Below are 22370 nucleotides of genomic sequence, written 5' to 3'. Positions count from 1 at the left end.
CAAAACGCCTTCTTAACAGCAAAATTGGAAACGACACAGTATTTGGCCAAGTGATAGAATTCTTCTAGTTAGGAAGCAAAATCAGACGGGACAGTTCACGCAAGGAAGATGTAACACAGATATTAATATAGGCGGAAGAAGCTTTCTTCAATAAAAAGAACTCAACTAGTATCAGGTGTTCCTCAAGGGTAGATGTCTTTTGTAGCGTCAATTTTTAAATTTCAGGCCTGTCAGCATCGCATAAAACCTGCGTGGGATTGCTTGCTTGGAATACCACTATGGGGTTAGTACACGACGATGTAGATCATGAGAGGCCTGCCTCCTAGAGGTGCTAAAGGTTTTCCTTTCGTTTCATTATGTAAGCTGTCTGGTCGTTTGACGTTTTTCATAAACCATTCATTTGCTTGACCTGTTGATTTGGCATCAGACTATTTGTAGACAGCACTTTCCGATATCTTACTCCTGGGGTATACGTATCACTGTGATAACTTTTATGAACCTCTGCATACGTGACCGGTGTCCTCTCAATGTGCTATGGTCACCCTTTATTATAAGTGATTCAAAGAAAATATTGTGCTACGAATTTGTAACTACTCTCGCGCTAGGTCCTGGCTCGGGGGTGCAATCGGCGTCGTTGCTGGCACCCCTGGAGCCGCTACGAGTATGGCTGGGGTGGCATGAGACAGATGGAAGTCAGTCATCAGCTCTACTGCCTGGGTGAACACACTCCCAGAAGCGAGTGCCGTGAGTCTGGGGCAGCGGTGGGGAAGCATGCGGTGTGACGAAGCCGGGGGCGGCGACGGGAGTTGCAGAAGCGAGCTTCTCCTGGAGGTGCGCACAGCGGAGCGGGACATGCGCCGACAACAACAAGAGCCTCAGGCAGTAGCCGTGGTACAAACGGCTGACCAGTGGTAGCAGGGAGCCGGACCAAAAGTTGGGCATTGGTCCAAATCGTCTCAATCAGCGTCTCAGACCGAAGGCGTCGCGGTGGCCGCAGTCGCAGTAGTAGAGTCGTGAAGAGAAAGCAGTCAGAAGATCGACTGCCAACAACATCAAGCCTTAGCCAGAGCTGGTGCGCTGTGAAACCAAAACCGGAACTGCACCAACGGTCACCTTGGGGCGTGCCCGTTGCATGTGGAAACAAGCAACCCAGAAGAGGGTTAGTGTCTTTTCCTGGGCGAGATGACAGCGGTTCCAGAGGAAACTCAGTGGCTCCCAGGTTAAAAGTGGAGCACTAACAGTGTTCTTTACTGACAGACAGTGGCATTTTGGTCGGCTGAGTGGGTATACATTGAAGGACGCAGCTCTGTGACCAACCCATGCATATTATAAAAGTGATATTGCGTCGGTACCACATCTCCTCCTAAACCACTGGATAGATTTCGACTAAATTGGGTCACGTATGACCTACTGCCTGGAAAGAACCGCTGTATGATTAAGAACTTCCGACTTCTCAAAAGGGTGGGAGTCGGGGTGAAAAAAAAGCGTAGCTGACGATGCGCAAATAGTCAGAATATATTCCTCTAGTATTTGAGAATGAGACCACTTAGTGATTGCAACGAACTCCACACATAATTTAAAACCTTTACGAGGCCTTTTGTAGCCGACATTTCCCAAGAAATCATGAAAGCAAATAAGTTTCATGCAGTGAAACTGTCGCATCAGACGTGACATTTTAATTTATTAGTTCCATACTACCAACTCTATTCGCAACACATTGCGGAACAGTATTCACGTATATGACTGGATGTACGTTCAAAATTATGTCATCGTACGATACATAGTTCAGGAGGTATGACGTCATAAATATTGATCTGCTTCAAAACGAAACTGCATTGTTGCTAACTGGCACCACAATACGGCCACATGAGGGTAACGTATGAGGACGCCGGATGTCTGTAACGTACAGTAGTGCCTCCAGAGTCCTCTCAGTCACAGCCAGCACATGAAGTCATACCCGATGGCTCACCATACCACAATAGCAAGAGCAGCCCGCTGTGCCTCTCCAGAAGAACTGAAAAATGGAACCTCTGGCCAGCTCACCACTAAACTCACCGATGATGGTCATCCGGGATAGTGCAGAACCGCTGAACACACCGTAGCCTCCGCATGTGCTGGTAATTCCCTAGTCCGGCTGCTGCTGTTCTCCCACCATTGGTGTGGAATGGCACAAAATGTTCCGGGGAGTCGTTTCTCGTTCTCGTATGGCAGCCTCAGATCTGAAGCCGTTACAGGGTCTTTGATGCTCAATACGGCGATTCTCTCTTGTGGTGGTCAGACGTGGTCGACCGTAACCTTGACGACGAGTATGCACATTCCAAAGAAGTTCAACGTCAGACCTATGTAACATCAAAATGCCCCACAATTATGTATATTGCGTGATTCTACCAGACTGACAAACGGAGTCCCACGAGTCGCCTTTCAAACTCTCCCTGGTACCGATAAAGCATCAATTATAATCATTTACCTATCCACAGATAGTATGTATGTATATAAAGTTACATTGACATCCGACCACGTCTTCCTGATGCTTCAATTCTTTTGTTAGGTAATGGATTCTGACCTTGCTTACGGTGGTGCTATAGCATTTTCAGAACCAGATAGCATAACCATTGATAGTGTGATGATGTTTGGTTTGTGGGGCGCTCAACTGCGCGGTTATCAACGCCCGAACGTTCCATTGATAGTGTGATGATGTTTGGTTTGTGGGGCGCTCAACTGCGCGGTTATCAACGCCCGAACATTGATAGTGTAGTGGTTTTCGACTCATATTTCTTAGTGGTTAGCGTACTAGCTATTTCTGCGGTCATGACACGTAGACATCGAACGGAGAAAATTTTTTGTGCAAATATTTTTAAAGTAACGAAGTATAAGAAAAATGGAGGCCTCATTAAGGGCCTTCACATAAATACTATTTTTTCTTTCTGTATGTTAAGAAATCGATCCTGATTTCTCATCCTGATATACACGCTACGAAGATAATAGTGATTATACAGGGTGATTGAGTTGCACCTACGGATGTCTTTCTATGCAACCCGCTATGATATACCCAGCCTTCAGAAATCACACGCGAGATTTTCATAATCTCCCGCTCGCTACGCGCAAACTATTGGTCCTACAGAAAAAATTAAGAGGAACTTTTCGTAGGAAATTTAATGTAGTCAAATTTTGTACTGGGATACGTTTTGGCTAGAGGCCGCAGTTTTCGGGTTATTCAAGAGAAGCGTACAAAACCGACATTTAAACGCAACCCCACTCCCACAGTCATCTCCCACCAGTCCGGATTTCTAGTATATTGTTCACGGCACTCCCTCTTACCACCGTATAAAAATTTGCGACTACGCGAATTATTTCTCGCGTTCGACCTTTCCTGGTCTTCATTGACTGGCCTTATTACGTCACCAGCTTAATGGAGCGCTTACAGTCTGTAACATTGAGGTATATGTAATTTTTAGGTAAAGACTTTGTGAATTTTAACAGCATAAAATAAACAATTACCTCATTGTATTCGACAGGCTTTCTGAAATTACTGTGCTTGTAAGTGTTAAGTTTGATCGAATTGTCAGCGTAATTCGATTTATCGTACCGTTTACAAAAAGCACTTTGCTTTCATTTCCCTCACGGCCACGCTTAAATTAATTATGTCAACCAGCCGACTATGCTGGTAGCATAATATTCCAATCAATAGAGATTAAAAAAGTCGAACATCGGGAATAGTTCGTGTAGCCGATAATTTTTGTTCAGTAATAGGTGGGAGAGCTTCGAACAACCTGCTACAAATACTGACTGGTGAGGGATGAGTGTCGACGTGGAAGTACGTTGGAGGGTCACTTTTGTGCGTTTTTCTTGAATAACCCTAAAACAGTAGCCCCCAACGAAAACGTATCCCAGTACAAAATTTAACTAAATTAAATGTTCTACAAGAAGGTCATGATAATTTGTTCTGTTGGATTAACAGTTTGTGAGTAGCGAGGGAGAGGACATGAAAATGTCGAGTGTGCTTTTTGACGGCCAAATGTAACATTTTAGTTTGCATAAAACTACATCGGTAGGAGCAACTGAATCGCCCTGTGTTTACTAGGTCGTATTGTTTTGGCGGGTGTTGTTGTCATGACAGACAGAAACCAGCATCTGCTTTGGACTGCTCAAACACTATTGACATTCACTTTTATGCCCTATCACACAACGAATCAACCTACAATATCGAAAACACAACATGTGGAACAACATCCGTCAAGACTAACGAAGTGTACAGAGCTAAGCCAAAATAGCACTTTTTAAAATTAATGTTATTGCTAACAATCTACAACACGTTTCCTCTGTTAGCCTTGCTGAAGCACTATTACTATGTTAATCTAATATTATTTACGCTGAACCGTCTACGTGCGTATTTTACGTGTAGAAGTAGGGTAAGTTTGAACCTCTGTATCTTGGAAACGTATAAGATATCGAGAAAATTTTCAAGGTTGTTCGAGATCGGCATCTTAGGAATGTACGAGGTTAAGTCAATTATTATCCGCAATTTAGTTATATTTTTGTTTATTTTGGTAGTACTATCGTTTTAAGTTGATGACGCATGCTTTGTTTATTTGTTGTTAAATCTTTACAATTTTCAAGCTGCTAGGTTAGTTTCATTATCGCTGCCGTGCTGTTAATCATGGCTGCCCCGCTGTCTATTTGCACCAAAGAAGATCAGCGTTCAGTGATCCATTTCTTGTGGGCGGAATGCATATCAGGGACCGAATTTCATCGAAGACTTTCGGTACAGTACGGAAACAGTGTTTTCCCACAACGGAGTGTCTACGAACGGATTGAAAAATTTCGAAATTGTCACACAAGTGTTACGCACGATGAAGGAGCCGGACGATCATTTACCGCCACAAATGAAGAAACCATTGAGCATTCACGTGAAATGATTCTCTTAGACAGATGATTAACTATTGACGAAGTTGCACATCGTCTGCAAATTAGTCACGGTTCTGCCTACGAAATCATCCACAAACGCGCTTGGACATCTGCAAAAAATATTTGGATCGCTACAGTAACGAAGGGGGCAACTTCTTAGACAGGATCATTACTGGTGATGAAACAAGGATCCAGCATTACGAGCCGGAGAGTAAATGGCAGAGTATGGAATGAAAACATCCAAATTCGCTGTGAAAGAAAAAGTTGAAGACCCAACCATCCGCAGGAGAACTGATGCTTACGGGTTTTTGGAACAAAGTCCAGTACTGGAACATTGTGGGGAAAGTTGCACAACAATAAACAGTGTACGTTACAGTGAGATGCTTACTGCCAGGCCAAGGCCTGCAATTCGAAGCAAACGCCGAGGATTGCTGTCAAAAGGTATTGTGTTGTTACACGACAATACCCGTCCGCATATGCTGCCCCCACTGCTGAAACGCTCCAGAAACTCAAATTTGAAGTACTGGATCATCCTCCATATAGTCCCGATCTTGCCTCTTCTGACTATAACTCTTTTGGTCCACTCAAACAGGCATTAAGGGACTATCGGTTTGTCTCGGACGAAGCAGTGAAACAAGCAGTGCATTCTTGGCTCACATCTCAACCGAGAACCTTCTTTTATGAAGCCTTCAGGAAGCTTGTACAATGATGGACCAAGCGCGTTGAAACACAAGGAGACTATGTCGAAAACTGATGTTCTTGTAAGTTTCCTATTTGATTACAATAAAATTTTATAACTACTTGCGGATAATAATTGACTTACCCTCGTATCATAAAAAATTCAGCTATTTGCTGAGCAAAGCAGTCTTGGAATCTGTGGCTCGGATTTAATACGAAAAACGGTAATGAACGCTTTTTGGGGGTTTTCTAAGGAAAACGCCAATGAAATAATAAATAATTTTGAAAACACGAAGATGACACATCTACATAAATTCCACGAGAATACACTGGTAAATTTTTAACAATTTGTTGCGGTTATTCATTACTTATTACTTATATTTCTTCTCATACTGGATTTTACGTGCGTATTTTACGTGTAGATTTAGGATAACTTTGAGCATTTGTATCTCGGAAACGGATAAAGATGTCACGAAATTTGCCAAGATTGTTCGCGGTCGGGGACTATATCGTAAAACGTTTCAGCCGCTCGGTTTTCATGAGAAAAAATGGCAAAACAACATTTTTTGACTTTTTATAAGGAACCGCGCAATGACGTGCGTCCACAAGCCGCACGTAGGCAAATCAAATGCAGAATGTACCAAACGATTTGCTCCATTTGCTCAAGCGGGAGGAACTGTGTAATAATCGTACTTCGACCCTGTACTGTAGGTAGTGACACTAAGACAATTCTTCTGTTGGGTATACAAATGGTCTCTATCCCAAGGGCTAGCCAAAACGTTTGACCCTACCTTTATGTCACCAATAGAACCTGACGAAAGAGCCCCGGAAGAGCCCCGTTTTCATACGCTGTCCTTTGGAACAACCCTGCGGATCTGAAAAAAACTGTTTCCCATGAATTTAGGAAACTAATTTTTCAATACATCGAACATACCGAGGTAAATGCCGAACTCTGTTATTTTTTCTTACGTGCACAATGGCGGATGAATCAACAGCTCCCAATCCTGGAGAGTCATCACTCCACGCCAGCCCGTCAGCGACCGTCACGTTGGGTAGCGTTGAACCCGACCACATGCAAGGAGCAATTTTCGTTCTTCGTATCTCCAGCTTACATGCCTAACTGATGTTTTGCAGTTCTGAACCAGCACTCGCATCATTCTTTTAGCCGAACGACAGCGACTGACTTTCAACCACTGATTCCTCGGTTACTTGTCCCGCTCTATTACAACGTGTTTCACACCAGATGGTTGTGAATGACGTGAAGGAATAGACATATATCAGTCGTAATGTGTTTTCTGCAAAGCAGTTTTTTTCAGCAGAGCTATATTTTCTTGGAGCCGTCGTACCGTAACATTAGGTACGGCGAGAACACGAGAGATGTGGACAAATTGTCCGGCACGAACTTGTGCTGGCTGCGTGTTCCGCGACCGCTTAACAACCGGCGAGGTCGTAAATTCTTTCGCTGGACGGATTACGGGAATATATAGGGGCGCCTGCCTGGTGCGCCTGCGGCAGCGTCAGCGGCGTGGAGCAGTGCTGCTTTGTTGGTTGCGTGCCTGCTAGGCGCGACGTTTCTGGGGCAGCGGGCAGCGGACAGAGGCAGGGTCCGGCAGCGGCTGCCCTCGCGTGTCGGCCGGCCACACGAACGCGCGCCTTGCGCCGCCGCCGAATGTAGGGCCGTGGCTTGGCGTGGCCTAGCGGTGCCCCAGTAACGCCGCCGAATCACGGGCCTCTCTGCCGCCACGCCCTGATGGCGCCGAGTGACTGGCAGCGCATTCAGGAGTCCAACGTCTCACTTCGGTGAGTTGTCTTCGTACTTGTTGACATATGGGTCAAGGAGCAACTTGTTAGACAGGGGTGGTATACTCTTTCTTCATTCATTGGCTTTTTTGTACTGCAATATAACAAGTAAAAAACAAAGGCGGCTATAGGCATTATAAGGTGAGCAATGTGTAGTTTGTCGAGTCTGCGGCCGGAGTATGTAATGGTCGTATGTACGCCGTTTTAAAGGGATGAAAGTGGATATGAAACAGCCAAGAAGAAACAATGACGAGAATGATGAATATCACATTTATTATTTCAAATAACGGAAAGAATTCTCTCTTCTAAGGAACGGTTATCTATACTAATAATGAATATATAAAACCGTCGTGTTTGTTTGTTTTTTAACACCTCAATCTCCGAAACTACTGGACGAATTTTCATGGGGTTTTCGCAGGTAATTTGAACATAGCTTGGAACACCATAAAGGTTTTAGTTAATCAAAACCGGATCACGGATAAAGAAAGGATATCACGATTTACAGTTTTACAAGAACTTTGCCTGTCTGTCTGATCACTCTACTCTCCAAAAATACTATAAGGATTTTTATGGGGTTTCACTGATAACGTCAGCGTAGCTAGGTGCACCGTACAGGCTATATTTCGTCCAAATCAGATAATAGAAAAAAAATGTATTGATACATATTATAAAAATTTATGTATGTATGTTCCAATTCACCTCCGCAATCGCTGGACCTATTTCAACCAAACTCGTTACATATATCACTTACTATCTGGAAACAGTCACTGTCGGCCTAAGGACCACCTACCTGTCAAAAGGGTCGGGCTGAAAAAAAAAAAAGAGTAGGGCACACATCCAGATTTTATTCATCACTGAACTCTGAGAAAGAACACAGGCTACTTTAGAAAATGTGTAGTACAAAATACTTATTGATTTGTAGAATATTAAGCAAATTTAGGGAAACGTATTTACTCACTGAAAAAGCTGTATACTCTTTGACTTTAGAACTTCATTGTATATATTTCTTAGTTAATATGTGCTACGTGATACGATTCAAAATAATGACTACAGTGCTTATACAATCTTCACTATGTTTATTCCATACTTACACATTGTTTGTTGCGTAATTTACACATCGCGTAATACGTATCTACTATACACATTACCCGGTATTCGTGAACGAGAGCTGTTAGTGACTTGCGACAGACTTTACATATAATTTCAAATCATTAAGAAACTCTTTGTCGCTGACACCCCCACATAATAGTGAAAGGAAAAATATTCATCGCTTACTATATTTTCATTGTTCATGCAGTAAAACTCTCACATCAGACATGACGTTTACATTTATTACCTCTTTATTATTAACTCTGTTCTTAACACATTTATCAGACGGTATCCAGATATAGTGATAAACGTACCAACAAAATTTAACTATTATATGACGCATACTTGAGGAGATATGAGGGAAGGAGGAGGTGGCCAGTGAGGGAGGGGGAGGAGGTGATGGATAGAGAAAGACAAGAGGAGGGAGATGGGAAGGAGAGACGGACATAGAAGGGGAAGAGGAGGAGATGTGCAGAGAGAGGGAGAAGAGGAGATGGGCAGAGAGAGCCGGAGAACAGATAGAGAGAGGGGCAGAAGGAGATGGTGAGAGTTCGGGGGGGAGGGGACGAGGTAGGCACAGACTATGGAAAGAAGGAGATGGAGAGGGACAGGGGACCGGAGGAAATGGCACAGAGAGTAGGAAGGTGGAGATGGACCAACAGAATTGAAATATATACTCGTACATATCTGGGCATCACACTAATCTCTACTAAATGGCTTCTAATGAGGTATTCACAGGTAACTTGAGCATAGCTTGGAGCCACGAAAAAAAAGACACAGAGGAACTACAGACCGCGGCTGCGAGCGGACATTGATTAAAGTAATGGGGAAAGTTGAAAACTTGTGTCGGACTGGGTTTCGAACCCAGGCCTCCTACTTACTAGGCAGATGCTGTGACCACTGAGCCATCCGGACACAGTGGTCATTGCAACAATTAGCCTAGCACGCCATCCATCACACACAAATTCTCATCTTATCCACGCACTACAAATAAAGTGCCCCTTGCCCATTATCCTCATTACTCGTGGCATTTCGCCGATTCCCGTAAGAGTCTAGCTTAGTGTGCATCTGCACTGAAGAGATCAGACGCCTTCTCACCTTAATTTTATACGAGGGGCGTTGAGAAAGTTAGCTCCGATCGGTCGCGAAATGGAAACGACTATGAAAATCCGATAAAGCTTTGCACAGATGTGTTGGGTAGTGTCTCTAGTATAACCCCAGTTAGCATCACGTCGCTCTTCTCATTTCTGAGCTCGCAGTGAGTGCGTAAAGATGTCTAGAAAATAGTGTCTGCCGCCAAGTACGAGGGCCTGGTGAGAAATTTCGCCTGAAGCTATGCAGCTAACATTACATAACTGTCGTGCTGTTTCTTCTTCAAGACAATTCTCAGCCGCATTCTGCAGGGGCAATGAAGATGCTCCTGCATCGTTTTCAAATGGAAATGTGAGATTACCCACAATACAGTCCACAATTGTCTCCCCCTGAGTTTCATCTCTGGTCACATGAACCGCTGTCTTTGAAGACAACATTTTGACACAGACAACGAGGTGTAGGCCAGCGTGGAGAATTGGCGGAAAGCACTGGCGGCTGCCTTCTACGATGAGGCTATTGAAAAGTTGGTACAACGCTATGACAAAAGTCTAAGTCAGAACGGCGACTACGTAGAGAAGTAGCTGAAAGGTGTAGCTAATTGTTACAAGTAAAACATTTCTGATGTTCACTGTGGTTTCAATTTGGCAATCAATCGGAGCTTACTTTCTGAACAGGCCTCGTATATATAAATGAAATGAGCGTGTGGAATCATTTTCCGGCCGCCAAGTGTAAGTCGTATTTCAATCGACGCCACATTGGACGACTTGTGGGCCGGTGATGAGGATGAAAGGATGATGAGAACAACACAACAGCCAGACCCCGAGCGGAGAAAAGCTCCAACCCGGCCGGGAATCGAACTCGGGCCAGTTTGTATGGGAAGCGAGGACATTACCACCCAGCTAAGCAGGTGGACAATTTTATAGATAAATTGTCCTCATTCGTATCTGATACTCCATATTCTTTTCTCACCCCCTTCCGCGTAACATGCCAACAGCGTCATCAGGCGGCATTCAGTCTCGCTGAGAACAGTGGTCATAATGATTTGGTTCATAAGTGTATACTTAAGTTTTTCTGTCTCAATTTAAACACCTGCATATGGACACACTTAGTCGCATGATCGTCATTTAGACAGTACTCGGTTTCAGCCACGTTCGCTGTAGCAATGTGCGCCAAGAAATCGCTGCTTGGGATCAGGGCCTTATTTTTTTCCGATTCACGATGTCTTTCTCGTACAGCAAACAAAGAGTCGAGGGGAGTGATATCTGGCGAACTAAGTGGCCAGGGAATTGGGTCACACTTCCCAATGAAAATGTTTCATTTATGACTCACAAACATGCAGTTACCAGTGTGTTGGTGCTTCATCATCGTAGCAGTTACACGAGAATATTTCACAGCAAATAACAATGGATGTTCGTACATGAGTCGTACACTGCATGAGAAAAAAAATGAAAAACCCAGAAGACATGCACAGATTTCAATGTACAAGTACACACCATCAGTGGTTACGTACACTGAAGCGCCTAAAAGCTGGTATAGGCATGCGTATTCAGATACAGAGATATGTAAACAGACAGCATAGAGCGCTGCGGTCGGCAACGCCTATATAAGATAACAAGTGTCTGGCGCAGTTGTTAGGTCGGCTACTGCTGCTGCAATGGCAGATTATCAAGATGACCGTGGTGTTGTAGTCGGTCCACGAGCGATGGGACACAGTATCTCCGAGGCAGCGATGAAGTGGGGATTTTCCCGTACGAACATTTCACGAAAGTGCCGCGAATTTCGGGAATCCGGTAAAACATCAAATTTCAACATCGCTGCGGCCGAAAAAAGATATCGTTCAACGTGACAGAATTGCAAACCTTCCGCAAATTGCCGCAGATTTCAATGCTGGGCCATCAACAAGTGTCAGCGTGCGAATCATTCGGCGAAAGGAAGGCCCACTCATGTACTCTTGATGAATGCACAACACAGTGCTTTACGCCTCGCCTGGGCCCGTCAACACCGCCACTGGACTGGAAATACGTTGCCTGGTCGGATGAGTCTCGTTTCAAATTGTATCGAGCGGATGGAAGTGTACGGGTATGGAGACAATCTCATGAATCCATGGAACTCTGCATGGCAGCATCCGACTGTTCAAGCTGGTGGAGGCTCTGCAATGGCGTGAGGCGTGCGCAGTTGGATTGATATGAGACTCCTGATACGTCTAGATACGACTCTGATACGTCACACGTACGTAAGCATGCTTTCTGATCATCTGCGTCAATTCATGTCCATTGTGCATTCCGACGGACTTGGCCAATTTCAGCAGGACAACGCGATTCCCCATACGCCCAGAATTGCTACAGGGTGGTTCCACAAACACTCTTCTGAGTTTAAATACGTCCGATGGCCACCAAACTCCCCAGACATGAGCATTATGGAGCTTATCTGGAATACCTTGCAACGTGCTATCCCCTCGTATTTATGGATTTATGGATAGCCGTGCATGATTCATGGTGTCAATTCCCTCCAGCACTACTTCGAACATTAGCCGAGTCCATCCCACGTCGTGTTGCGGCACTTCTGCGTGCTCGCGAGTGCCCTACACGATATTATGCGGGTGTACCAGTTTCTTTGGCTCTTCAGTGTATAAATGGTTAGAGTTGCAATTCTCTCTGGCAAATAGAATGGCCATCGAAGTGCATTAGTTTCGTTACTGTTTAATGTTGTTACCTGGCCTTGTACGGATACGAAGCGTTAACAGCGTCAGATGTTGAATGTTCACTGTAAAGGACACGGTGATGCCGCATACACACTGGTCGTCAAGATTACGATCGACGGCGTCTGACCACCACAAGGATGGATCGCCATGTTGTGTCCCAAGCAAATCGTAGCCTCTTTACATCTGCACCTGCCAACCGAGCACCAATGTTGGACTCTTTGCAACACTCTGTGTTATCTTGCGCCGTTGATCGGAGTCAAGCAGACACCGGACTATATAATTACCGTGCATTGAGCAGACTGCCGTCAACACCACAACACAAACGGCTACGTTTCGAGTGGTGTAGTGACCTGGAAGCATGGACTGCAGATCAGTGACGTCGCATTGTGTTCAGCGGGGAATCGCGGTTCTGCATTACTCCAGATGACCACGGTACGTGACTAGGGTGGCCCGCATCTCGTGGTCGTGCGGTAGCGTTCTCGCTTCCCACGCCCGGGTTCCCGGGTTCGATTCCCGGCGGGGTCAGGGATTTTCTCTGCCTCGTGATGGCTGGGTGTTGTGTGCTGTCCTTAGGTTAGTTAGGTTTAAGTAGTTCTAAGTTCTAGGGGACTGATGACCATAGATGTTAAGTCCCATAGTGCTCAGAGCCATTTGAACCATTTTTTTTGACTATGGTGGCAACGTGGGGAGACGTCCCACTCTTACAACGTTTTGGGGAGGCACGGCGCTGTTAGTCCTGGCAACATGGCATGAGGAGTCAGGTCAGGGCTGGTAGTGGGCGAGGGAACTCTGACGGCATAGCGGTACGTATCAGACATCCTGATCCTCATATGTCACTCTTCGTGCGACAGTACTGTGGTATCATTTTGCAATAGTACAATGCTTGTTCACACATGGCACGTGCCTCTATGAACTGTCTGCATGACGGCGACGTACTCCTGTTGCCAGTGAGATTCCTAGATTTGTCCCCGACAGAACCTGTGTGGGAGCAGTACGCAGGATATTAATGACCAGTTACAATAGTTCAGAGCCGAATTACCTCGGGAGAGGATACAAAGCCTTTGCGATATCCTTACCAAATGAATCAGTGCACACATTCAGGCCAGAGGAGGTGAATTATCATACTCTAAATGAGATGACACTGCTAAGTACTTTGTAAAAAAACTGACTTGATTTCGTAAGCACTGAAATAGCATCACATACCCTCCCGGTCCATGAAATTATAATTCGTTTCCTCCAGTTCTGGGAGCTTCATTTTAATTGTCAGGCTGTGTAATTAACCGTTAGGTCTCAGCACTTAGAGAATAAGATTCTCCGTGGTGCCCGACGGCAGCTCGTGGTTTATTGGCTAGCATTACTGCCTCTAGATCACGGGGTCCCGTGTTCGATTCCCGGCCTGGTTGGGGATTTTCTCTGCCCGGGGACTGGGTGTTTGTGTTGTCCTCATCATTTCATCATCATTCGTGACAGTGTCTGGAGTGTACTGTTAAAAAAATTGGCACTTTGTACTGGCGCTGATGACCGCGCAGTTGAGCGCCCCACAAACCAAACATCGACATCATTCGAGGTGCCCAACGCCTTGTAACGCCTGTCGCTGCAACTTGCTGATCGTCTGTGCATTCTTACGCTTACTGGGCAAACACGCGGCGAAGAGCATAGCCCTCGTTTGAGGACTGTCTATCTCTTCCATTAATCTAATTTGATAATGGTCTCATATCTAAAAAAATTGTCGAAAATCGATCGAACGGGGTTTTTGTAAGCGAATTTGTAAGCAGCCCTGCTGGAAGAATATACGGGAAGGTAAGCGATAAGAAAGTTTGTCGACATAAATGTTTTCTGGGTGTGATACCGCGTCATAATGTATAAAACTGCTGCTTCTGGAGAAAAACCAACGTTTCGGCCACTGTCTACACCCAGAAGAAGACCACTGCAACCGTGGCCGAAACGCAATTAAATAAGGAAGTTTGTTTACCTGCCATGGTCTAACCCACGTAACTGAAGCTGCAGCGCGGGCTGCCCCTTCCCCGTGGCTTTGTTGTTCGTAGGAGCCCCGGAATGTTCCAACATAGCACAAAACTTCGCCACGGAGGGAACGGGCGCTGCTATACCATTAATGGTAATATTAACTCTATTCTGAAAATTATTCTTTCACAAGACTGCCGGGTCCACACGTTGTTATCGTACGTAAATAGGAATAAATGTCACAGCCAAACTGCACAAGTCTATCGACGCTTTTTCGTGAACATTGTCAAGTTCTTCCTTTGTAATAGTAATTTAATTGGTTTCTAAGTATATCACTGATACCTTCACAGTCAGCTGTGAAAATATCGTGCTGTATATTCTACACTGACCGAAATCTACCGCAGTGAGTGTATAATACACAGCACGGCATTTCCACAGCTAATTCTAATGACACAGATCACTGTTCAAAGTCGAGACTCAATCAATACACCGTGGCTGATGTATGGATACACAACACGTGCGGAATAGCTTAAGTTGTTCATTCATACTTTTTGTCTGCACTACTACGTGGCACATATTGCACCACGCCAAGAACAGTGACACACCTCAAAAATGCAAAACTTGAGAAAAATAAACTTAAAGAATTCTGTAAAAATTATTTTAAAATAGCATAAGCTTCCTTTAAATTGCAAGTATGTATTTCTGGCAGTAGATTCCATTAAATGTTGTACAGCAGTAAAATGGACATGTAGTTCCGCTAACGTCGAGTGTAGGGTTTTATCTGGTAATTATTAATTAGTTCTTTGCGTTGTGTCACTTTTGTTGCTTTTCTGAAAACTTTTTTTATGACCCTCACGCAATACTTTTGCCACTTTTTCAGCCAAAATAAAGTGTATTTTTTTACTTACTGCAATATAATATGACATTCGAACATCCTTTAGGCAAAATTAATACTTAAGTTAGAATAAAAAAATTAGAAACAAGTTGAAATTGCTTTATTAGGAAATAGAAAATGCAGAATTTTTTATTTATGAAAATTAATACAATTTGATAAGGAATTTCAATTAGGTTCAATTGAGTGAACACAGTTTACGAAAACATAGAATCTTAAATGGGCTTATGTAATGTAGGAATATAGTACGCCGAGAAAAGGTGTTCAGTAAGGATATATCAGAAGTTCCAAATACTCTATACCTTGCTCAACAGTCCCTGGATTTCTGCGGTAACTCCACCGATCGCACACCAGAGAAACAAGGCCGACGTTAGCGGCGAATTACCAATAGCTGCATGCAACGATGTGCATCTTTCAACCTCTACCACAACTGAATTACATTTCCATATGGTTCTTCCAATACATCTGACTCACAATTACAAGATTTATGTGATCGTCCCACCTTCAATCGGTTCCTTCCTTTGATATAAAGTTCTGGTGCAGACAACAGACATTTCCTCATCTGAAGAAACAGCTTTCGTGTGTGTTTATTAGCTGACAGTTGTGATTTTTGCCAAATCGGATCGTGCCTAGTTTCTATGGAAGCTAAGACGGGACTCATGCGTGAAGACAACAGGCGCCATTCAGCTCCAGGCCAGTGCACAATTTAACTTCAGTGATTAAGTCTATAGACGTGAATGGTCACTTCATACATCAATGACTTCACGAATGCTTCTGCGCAGTGTGTTAGATAGCTGAAACAAGAGGAGACGCCATGTAGCGTGGGGTTCGGTCCCCCGTCTGTCTTCGTCTGACCTATCTCCAGTACACGGCAATGCGTTCTGTGAATGGCACCTAATCTCATTAAGGCGACGCTGACAATCCTTCCCTCACATTTTCAATGTACCAAATGCAGTCCTACCCCCAAAAATGCAAGTGTGTATTACGTACAATGGAATGTAGGGTCGCTGATTTCGATTTTGTAGTTCTATGCAGCAGTAGAGCGGTAACTCTTTCGTGTTAATTTGTTTTTCAGGGGTTTTTGCTGAATTGCACCTAGATCTTCATTAATCTGTTTTTATATCTAGTCGCGGGCGGCCTCTACTGTTTTTTTTCCCTCAGCAGTTCTTCTCGCACTGGGTTAACTATTCCCGGATGTCATATCCAGTGTTCCATTAACTTGTCTCCTCTTTTGGGAACGATCTTACACAGAATTTTTCCCTCGTCTACGCTTTTTAGTCGTTCTTCAGTTCGCACTTAAGCTGTTCACTTTTATTTAACTTTCTTCAATAGTATCACATTTGAAATGTCTCCATTGTTTTCTTCTCCGAATTTGCGATGGTCCGCATTTCACTTTGTAACATATCATTTCCTGGCTGCCCATGTGTGCTACCCCTGTTCGCTTTTGTAGTCGCCTCAGACAGTTTCCAGTTTTAGGAAGAAGGTGATTTTTCTTTCATCCTTCTAAATGTTTGGTGGTCGGAGCTGACAAGGTGGATTTTAACGGCCTTACACCAGAACAGTCGGTGTCTCCAACACCCTTTTTCAAAATAATTTCTACAGGACCAGCCAGAAAGCAGTACCTTACAGGAACACTGAATAGCAGGAGCAGGAAATCGTCAGTGAGAATGCTCTCAATTTGCTCCTGCTTGTGACTGGCCGAGAACCCGTAGGTTAAATAATTTCGTGGAGCGCTTTAAAGCTCACGGTATTGGGGAGTCGGCCGGGCGCCGTTATTGGGTTGAGGTGGCCAGTTGTGTATTCTCTGGGCCGGGTTGGCGTTTTTTAAGGGCTTATTATTTCGGAAGTGTAGAGCTAGTCATCCTACGTGAGCAACAAATTACTTTACGGGTACGGAAAACCTACAACGTATTGATAAGTACGTTCCCGGGCGCGGGCGTCTGTTCAGGCATTTTCTTGTTTTTCTCTGCGAGTACTGGGGATTAATGAATGTCGACTTTTCGGTAAAAAAAGTTTCACAGCGAAGGGTGGAGACATTAGCTAAATGTAGGTGCTGTTGGGTAAAAGTGACTGCCTGGACTAGAGTTAATGGTTGCACAGGGTGTTCTGTTTATCTGAAAACATTGAAATATGTCGAAATATCTCGAAAACTCCGTGTGTGGGGCAGGGAGGCAACTTTGAAATCTTAAATTCTAGCCCCATTTTTTATTGCAGAAACGGATTCTACGGAAGAAAATACACAAGTTTTGTCTGGAGATTTTATTATTTCGTGGCAGCTGGTGCTGTAATCGGAAAAATCAATTGGGTAGAAAATCGTTTTCCAAAATGGTATCCATTGACACTTGAATTAACCCCCCACCATCACGGTGCAAGGATAGGACCGGCAATTATTTCATAACTTTTAATAGGAAGCCCCTTTCTCAGCACTGTAATGCCTGCCCTGCCCTCGCAACGTGGAGGTGGGGAGTTAAGTCACTGACAGTATTTTGAAACATACCATTTTCTACCCATTTTGATTTTTCCGATTGCAGCGCCATCTGCCGCAAAATGAAAAAAGTTTACAGACACAACTTGTGTATTTTTTCCGTAGAATCCGTTTCTGTAATAAAAATTGGGAGTCCGCATTAAAGATTTCAAAGGAGCTCCCCGCCCCACAGCCCACGCACATGGAGTGGTGTGGGGAGTTGGGTTTGGTAACACTGGATGTCCCCCTACGAGACGAACTCATTTTAATTATTTTTTTTTAAATCGAATGTGTTATTTTGGAGATATTTCAGTGTCTTCAGATTAATTGAACATCTTGTATAGAAAATATCATTTGCTTCCATGCAGATTTGAACTTAGTGTTTTTGTGACCCTTTCTCTTATTACTTAGAACTGTGTTTCTGTTTAGTTGTTATGGCGATTATCAAAGGCAATTACTGGTAGCCGGTTGGAGACTATCCACTGAAATGTTAGCGGTAAACCATTCCAGTCTAGTGGTCGTCTCTCAGGACCTTTCCTGAAGCTGCTGTTGTTAGTGGCATCCTTACAAGCGATGTTCACAGGGCTACATACATGCATTTGACGAATACTCAGGTAGCCTACCACACCCCGAATGTTCCTCTAAATCATCCGATCTCAGCCCCATAGAAAATGGGAGGCTTTGGAACAGCAGGTGAGGAGTAGCAATCAACAGCCCCTCAGTTTGATAGCTCCACGGGATCTAATGAGCAATGAGCTGTTACAGCTCGGTATGGCATACCTGAAAAAAAAATCTTGCGGACTGTCTACACCACCGAATTTAAGCCGTTATTAAGGCTATTGGAGTTGTTACGCAGTATTAGCGAGAACTGTCCTGGGGGAAGGACGAGTGATTAATCTTTGGTTCGGCGTGTTTATAAATCGGTAATAACCACATTAAAAAGTGAATAAAATCTTCTCGGTTTTCAAGCCTTGTCAGTTTTAATAAAATTGTCGAGTTTTCGATGGATATCTCCGTCATCGTCGTCAGGAGTAAAAGCAACTGACTGCCGGGGTGTCACGGTATTCAGCTTATGTGGGCACGACTGTAGCATCTGTCACCAATCAGTGAGCGCCGAAATGACGCGCGCGCGCTAGGTGAGTCGGGCAGCTCGTAGCAGCTCCGGTCCGCCAGGGGACCAAGTGACGCCAAGCGGCGCGAGGGGTCAGTGCCACATTTGAAACTGTCTCTCCTGCCTATCTACAAGCGTCAAGCATTCGTCTTTGTTCTCTTTCGATATCGAAAGACCGCCCCCACGTCTTACTAATTGGGTACCCTGTTCTCTGTTAAAACTGTTGCTGTTTATTCGTACTTGAACCGCCTTCTCTATAATGAAATCCCAACATGTTGACGCATGAACCAAGATATTCGTGTTTTCAGACTGTACTTTGTTTTTGTATTCCAGGTACTGCTCAACTATGGCCGACTTGTCAAGCTCCCTATTTTTTAATACGTTGCTAGTGCTCGGCACAACGCTCCGCAACTGTGCGGACTGTTTGTGCTACGTAGACGCTGCCGCATTTCCAAGGGACACCATACACACCGAGGCCAGCGGAATTCCATCTCGTATTTAACAGGGCGCAGCATGTTTCGTATCTTTGGGGTGGGCCAAAATACTGGTCTCAGTCCATGTCTCTGCAGCACACTTTCTAACTTGCTGCGAATTGCCCCACAGTATGACAGGAAAGCAGCCAGCTGGGCCTCTTCTGCTCCTTCTTCGGTGACACGTGAAAGCTTTGCAGTGTCTCTCTTAGCAGTTTCAAACGTGGCAACGGCTCTTCGCGCAACTTCACGTCACTCAGTGTCGTAGCGACCCCGAGCTGTTACGAGCTGTCCAACTCATCTTCCTCGCACGTGTCGTTTCGGCCCTCGCTGATTGGCAACAGATGACTATATAAGGAAAACCGTGCCAGCCCCGGCAGTCAGTGGTTCTTACTGATGATGACGATGACGGAGGTAGCCACTGAAAGCTCGAGAACTTTACATCGATCAGCCTGAACATTATGACCACCTACTTAATAGCCGGTATGTACCTTTGACACGGATAACAGCGGCGACGCGTCGTGACACGGAAGCAATGAGGCCTTGGTAGGTCGCTGGAGGGATCTGGCACCACATCCGCGCAAACAATTTACATAATTCCCGAAAATTCCAGGGAAGAGGGCGAGGAGCTGTGACGCCACGTTCAATCACATCACAGATGTGTTCGATCAGATTCAGATCTGGCGAGTTGAGGGGGCCAGCACGTCACCTGGCACTCACCACTGTCACTCCATTACATTCCTCGCATTGTGACCAGGAGCATTATCTTGCTGAAAAATGCCACTGCCGTCGGGAAACACGATCGTCATGAAGGGGTGTACGAGGTACGTGTACGACACGTCGTGACCATCATGGTGGCTTGCACGAGCTCCACTTGACATATGGAAGCCCACATGAATGTTCCCCAGAGCACAATGGAGGTGCCGCCAGCTTGTCTCCGTCCTGCAGTAAAGGTATCAAGGAGCTGTTTCCCTGGAAGACGGCAGATTTGGGCCCTCCCATCGACGTGATGAAGGTGGTGTCGGGATTCATCAGACCGTGCAACGCTCTGCCACTGAGCCATAGCCCAGTGTCGATGGTCACGTGACCATTTGAGTCGTAGTTGTCGATGTCGTGGTTTTAGTGTTGGCACCTATATGGGTTGTCGGCTGCGGAGGCCCATCGTTAGGAGTGTTCGGTGCACTGTGTGACCAGACACACTTGTACTCTGCCCAGCATTAAAGTCTGATGTTAATTACGCCACAGTTCGCCGCCTGCCCAGTTTTTTATCAGTCTGCCCAGTCTACGGCGTCCGACACCTGTAATTAGGCGTGGCCCCCCATCCCCACGGCATCTCGACGTGGTATTCGCCACGTGTTGAAGACACTCGCCACAGCACTCCTCGAACACACGACAAGTCGTGTAGTTTCCTCAAAACTCGTGTCGAGCCTCAGGGCCGTCACAATCTGCCCTCCGTCAAATTCAGTTAGATCGCGCGCCTTCCCCATTCTACACGCGTACACGCTCATGTGATACAACATGCACAGTGCGTGTGTTTGACTAGCAGTCATTCCTTGTCAGGTGATGCTGCTGTCGCCTGGCTCTATGGCTCTGAACACTATGGGACTTAACATCTATGGTCATCAGTCCCCTAGAACTTAGAACTACTTAAGCCTAACTAACCTAAGGACATCACACACATCCATGCCCGAGGCAGGATTCGAACCTGCAACCGTAGCATTCGCGCGGCTCCGGACTGAGCGCCTAGAACCGCTAGACCACCGCGGCCGGCTGCTGTCGCCTGGACTTGTGGCATCGACGCGTTTATATCGATAGAAGTCAGTGGTCATGATGTTCTGGCTGATCGGTGTATTTGAATTGACACGATTTGAAAACCGAGATGATTTTATTTAAGCATGCCGTCTCAAAAAAGTCTGATGGCAACCATAGTAGTGGTCGGAACAGTTCGCCAGTGGTGACGGCACTGGGCTGTAAGAAGCTACGCTACACGGGGCTAGCAGGCTGCCAGTTCCGCGAGCAGTGGGCGTTACCCGTGGGGTGGGCCTTGTGGCGGGCCATTTGTCAAGGCGACGCGTGGCGCCACGACCGCGGCCGTGCATTTTAAGTGCTACGCCCAGCGCCATTTAGCCGGCCGTGCCACTGGCCAGCGACGTATCGCGGTTTTAGCGTAATGAGCGCGCGAGGGAAGTGAGAAACGCCCACCGCCACCCGGCCAGTCGCAGGTGCGACTTCCACCGTCGTTCTCTGTCACCGCTACCTCTGCGTCCAGTTTTGGTTTCCAAACGGCGATAACCTCTGCCCTAATGAAATAGCGGAGAGGCTGATAAGTAACGACCGAAGCGTACCTCAGCGCGCAGGTTGTGCAAGCGGATTGCAACTTTTTACTTGTGGTAGGGTCAGAGCAACAGCATGAGGAACAGGCTTCACACAGCAGGTTCAGTAAAAACTGCATAAGGGAATGTATGGTTTTTGTAGTACGTGAACTTCGGATATTATGAAGTAGTTAGACAACATGCAATTACCGTGATTTCTCTTCCGTCCAGTGGTTTTCACAAACAGGTTGATGCGTCCCCTTAGAAAAATTAATGAATTACTGTGCTGATAAACCTCTTACATTATTTGATTTTCAAACAGCTGAGCAGAACTGAACGTACTCAGACATTTCGCTCTTTACCTATTCTGATCAACACTAAACTGACACACAATATTTTTAGCGCAACGCAATCTGACTTTCAAAAATCCCTACAAAAGAATGGCCCTGACTAACAATAACCTATACCTTTCACAGCCGGCCGCTGGTGGCCGAGCGGTTCTGGCGCTACAGTCTGAAACCGCGCGACCGCTACGGTCGCAGGTTCGAATCCTGCCTCGGGCATGGATGTGTGTGTTGTCCTTAGGTTAGTTAGGTTTAAGTAGTTCTAAGTTCTAGGGGACTTATGACCTCAGCAGTTGAGTCCAATAGTGCTCAGAGCCATTTGAACCATATACCTTTCACAAATCACTTACCTCACAAAAATCTTCGTTACTCGAACTACTGCAATACAGCGAGCGCCACTACTGCCAGCTAAATAAAAGATTCAAACTACTGAAGGCACTAACTACTGATAGGCATAGTTAGCAAATGAAAGATTTTGATAGGGAACAAACAATGTATTTACCTTAATAGTGTTCAAAAGTCATAATATATATACCAGTTCATGACAGCC

At 45.3% G+C, this 22370-nt stretch overlaps 1 long non-coding RNA gene and 1 other non-coding gene across 2 annotated transcripts in view; one reads left to right on the top strand and one right to left on the bottom strand.

Moving 5' to 3' along the window:
• Nucleotides 1-22370, top strand: part of LOC124614004 — a 701124-nt gene that overhangs the window by 307218 nt on the left and 371536 nt on the right. The window lies entirely within an intron of this gene.
• On the bottom strand, nucleotides 9316-9388 carry Trnat-agu. Its single transcript has one exon. It is a non-coding gene; the product is annotated as a tRNA-Thr (tRNA).

Source organism: Schistocerca americana, chromosome 4 (genome assembly GCF_021461395.2).
Source record: "Schistocerca americana isolate TAMUIC-IGC-003095 chromosome 4, iqSchAmer2.1, whole genome shotgun sequence".
Taxonomy (NCBI): Eukaryota; Metazoa; Arthropoda; class Insecta; order Orthoptera; family Acrididae; genus Schistocerca; species Schistocerca americana.
The sequence above is the reverse complement of the archived record's forward strand: the minus strand, read 5'-3'. Positions and strand labels throughout refer to the sequence as shown.